General features: G+C 38.4%; 1 non-coding gene across 1 annotated transcript; it reads left to right on the top strand.

Moving 5' to 3' along the window:
- Positions 1–1,472: 1,472 nt before the first annotated feature.
- Positions 1,473–1,579, top strand: LOC138072044 (U6 spliceosomal RNA). Its single transcript, XR_011144201.1, has one exon. It is a non-coding gene; the product is annotated as a U6 spliceosomal RNA (small nuclear RNA).
- Positions 1,580–4,271: the final 2,692 nt, after the last annotated feature.

Genomic DNA, 4,271 nt, shown 5'->3' with positions numbered 1-4,271 from the left:
ATACTGATGCATATACATGGAATCTAGAAAGATGGTACTGATGAATTAATTTTCAGGGCAGCAGTGGAGAAACCACTAAGTTTTGAGGTAATTTGTTAGGCAGCAGTGATGACTAATACAAAAGCAGAATGTAAGAGATGTGAAGAGAGGCACTGACAGTGTCTGGTTCACCACTCTCTCTTCCAGCATGTAGCACAGAGTGCAATGCAAAGCGGGCTTTCAATAGATGTTTTCTTGAAGATTGTTTTTTGATGTGGAACATTTTAAAAGTCTTTACTGAATTTGTTACACCGTTGTTTCTATTTTATGTTTTGGTTTTTTGGCCTTAAGGCATGTGAGATCTTAGTTCCCTGACCAGGGATTGAACCTGCACCCCCTGTACTGGAAGGTGAAGTCTTAACCACTGGACCACCAGGGAAGTCCCTCAATAAACATTTTTTGAATGAATGAATCAACAAATGAAAAGGCCAAGAGAACTGTCCTTTCCTCAACTCTCTTACATTTTGTCATCTGGGTCTTAAGCATAGAATCTTATAAAATCTTTTCTGAAAAGAGTTGCAGTACACTTCTGACTTGCTCCTCTAAGCACAAGACCAAAAATTAGTTCAGAGAACCAGGCGGGGAACTGGAATTGTGTCACCTCTCCCTCTTCCTCCAGAAACACATTTTCTCCCAAAGTATCCTGGTCCACAGAGATGCAGCCTGCTTCCAATAGAGGGTACCTTTAACATCACCACCCCTAAATGAGGAAATCAGATTCTCATCTCCATTTTAGAAGACAGTTTTTGTTTAGTGTCTACTTAAAGAGTCCAGTTGGGTTTTTTCCCCTGAGAACAAAGTGAGAGTTTGCTTTAAAGGAACATTGGCATCTCCACCAATTCATTACTAGAAAGACTTTGCTTGGAGTGCAGAAATGACATTTTTGTTGTTGCCATTTTTCTTTTTCCTTAGTTTTATCTACCAGTGTTTAAAAATATATCTCAAAGGTATACAGTGCTCTGTGACACCCTAGAGGGGTGGGATTGGGTAGGGGGTGGGAGGGAGGGGATATAAGTGTACTAATGCCTGATTCGTGTTGATATATGGCAGAAACCAACACAATATTGTAAAGCAATCATCTTCCAATTAAAAATTTTAAAATGTCAAAAAATATGTCTCAAGGATTTGGATGTTCCATGGGCCCCTTTGGAACACTGTAGCCCATAGACCCTATGCTACCTACTGATCAACCATGCTGGCTGTTTCTCCCCTAGGTAGTATGTACCATTATACCATAAACACTTTTTTGCTCTTAAAGCCCTGTGAGAGGGCGGGTGCATTCACAATGCCAAAAAAAAAAAAAGATGTTAAAAATGGAGGCTAATTCATGTTACCACATCTGGCCACAGATCCCTTGAAAAAGACTTAAAATTACAAGTGATCATATTTTCTCCTGGCTATGAAAGTGAAGCTTGAATAAAAGAACCCAGCAAGTGCTTGCTTCAGCAGCACATATACTAAAATTGGAATGATACAGAGAAGGTTAGCATGGCCCGTTGGCAGGGATGACATGCAAATTTGTGAAGCATTAAAAATAAAAGAAGCCAGTGAATTGTTTATTTGGTACTTTTCATTATTTTATTAGTCTTCCACATGAATAGCAAAAAATGATCTTGAACAATGCCAACTCTTACTTGTTAACCACCTAGTATTGTAGCTTAGACTTATTTATATCTAAAAAATTGTACTTTTCTGTTCTAATTCATATAGACAGAAACATGGTCTCTTTCAAGATAAATGTGGATATAAGCATTTGAGGTTTTTTTACATCAAGATTCAAAATTTTCTTTGACAAGCTTGTATAGAGTCTACTATGTACACATATCTCCTGTCTCATGGAGTTTATAATCTATTAAGAATTACAAGAGATGTGATGATAATGACATCTTTTATTGAGAGCTCGGTAGTACCAAACACCTTTTCTCCAGATGACTTCCTTTGGTCCTCACAAGAAACTATTAAATTAGTAGTATTAGTATCTTAATTGTATACATAAGTAAAGTGAGTCTTGGGGGAAGGGGTCAAATAAAATGACCAGTCACAGAACTTACAACAGTGGCATGGGGGATAAAGGCCAGGTCTGTCTGATGCTGGAGTTCTTAACTGACAAAACATCATGACGCAAAGTTTATTAAAGTGACTCTGGTGTGAAAACCTGCTGGTTAGCCTCCAAGAAACCAAAGTCTGGGGGTCCCTTGGGATAGGGGAATAGAGAAAGGGTTGCAGAGTTGACACGCAAAGGAACTGATGAAAGGGCATCACCAGGTGTGGAGCCTGAGGCTGAATTTTACTCATGGGTGGAGACCTCACCTGGTTCAGATATAGCAAGGACTGACAGATTGATAGCTCTTGTGATTCTGCAGGATATGGTGAATGATTGTTTTAAGTCAGTAGTAATTTAATTGATTAACCCCACTAACAAATAAGATAAGACAGAACAGGGTAAGTAGCATAAAGGAGCTTTGCATAAAATGCCATTGGGATTCAGATAATACAAAATAAGGAAAAAAAAGCTTTCATTTCCAGAATACTTTCTCTATGCCAAGCATTGTGCTAAGTGCCTTACATGCAATCACTTAGTCCTCACAATGCTTATCTTATGAAGTGGTATCTTTTCATGCCCATAGATAACTTTGAGAAGTTGTGTTTTGTCAAGGCCAGACAGGTAGTAAGCAGTGGAGTGAGATTCAAGCCCAGATCTGTCTGGTTGACCTCAAAGAATATCTTGGTGCATGACTCAGGACAGTCATTATGAAGCAGGTGGCACTTGAGATGGACCCTAAAGGAAAGGTAGGTGGTCACAGGCAGAGATTGTTGTTAAGTAAGAGGACAGAGCCAGAACAAAGGTGCACATGTGGGAAGGGGTGGAGCTGAGTGCAGAAACAGCAAGTAGTACAGTTTGCGTAGAGCTTCATTTGGTTGCAGAGCTACAGGGGAAGAGAAGATTGAAGAGAGCAGTTGAGACCACATTTTGGATGTCTCTGAATTCCAGACTGAAGAATTTGTACTATGTAGTTGTGTTGATTTGCTAGGGCTGCCACAAAGTACCACACACTGGATGGCTTAAAGAACAGAAATTTATTATCTCAAAATTCAGGATGCTAGGAGTCTAAGATCAAGGTGTTCATGGCAGGGTTGTTTCCTTCTGACAGCTGTGAGAATGATTTATACCAAGCTTCTCTCTTGACCTGTAGGTGATCTTTTCTCTGTGTCTTCATGTTGTCTTTCTTTTGTCTGTGTCTGTGTCCAATATCTCCATTTCTTATAAGGATACCAGTCAGATCTTGAATTAGAGCCCATCTTAATGACCTCCATAAAAACCCTGTCTTCAAAAGGGAACCCTCCTAAACTGTTGGTAAGGATGTAGATTGGTATAGTCACTATGGAAAACAGTTTGGAGGTTCCTCAAAAAACTAAAAATAGAGTTACCATATGTTTCAGCAATCCCACTCCTGAGTCCAGGGTGTATGTCTGGACAAAACTATAATTCAAAAAGATACATGCACCCCAATGTTCATTGCAACACTATTTATAATAGCCAAGATATGGAAACAAACTAAGTGTCCATTGACAGATGAATGGTTAAAGATGTGGTACATATATGCAATGGAATACTACTCAGTCTTTAAAAAGAATGAAATATTGCCATTTGCAGCAATGTGGATAGACCTAGTGATTATCATACTAAGTGAAGTAAGTCATAAAGAGAAAGACAAGTGCTATATGATATCACTTACATTTGGAATCTAAACTGTGACACAAATGAACTTATTTACAAAACAGAAACAGACATAGAGATCAGACTTGTGGTTGCCAAGGGTGGTGACAGGGGGTTGGATTGGAAATTTGGGACTAGAAGATACAAACCATTATATAGAGAATGGGTAAACAACAAGGTCCTACTGTATAGCATAGAGAACTATATTCAATATCCTGCAATAAACAATCATGGAAAAGAATATGAAAAAGAATGTATATATATGTATGACTGAATCACTTTGCTGTACAGTAGAAATTAACACAACATTGTAAATCAACTGTATTTCAGTAAAATAAATTTTTAATAAAAGATCTTGTCTCCAAATAAGTACCTTATATACTGAGGTACTAAGGGTTGATACTTCAGCATATGAATTGTGGGGGGTGGGGCACAGAATTCAAGCTATAACACTAGTCAGGCAGCTGGTTCAGTGGTTTTAAGGAGTCTGCTTTATTTTGAGAAAACTGTTGTT

The sequence above is a fragment of the Capricornis sumatraensis genome, chromosome X, assembly GCF_032405125.1.
Source record: "Capricornis sumatraensis isolate serow.1 chromosome X, serow.2, whole genome shotgun sequence".
NCBI lineage: Eukaryota > Metazoa > Chordata > Mammalia > Artiodactyla > Bovidae > Capricornis > Capricornis sumatraensis.
This window is presented reverse-complemented; position numbering and strand designations above follow the sequence as displayed.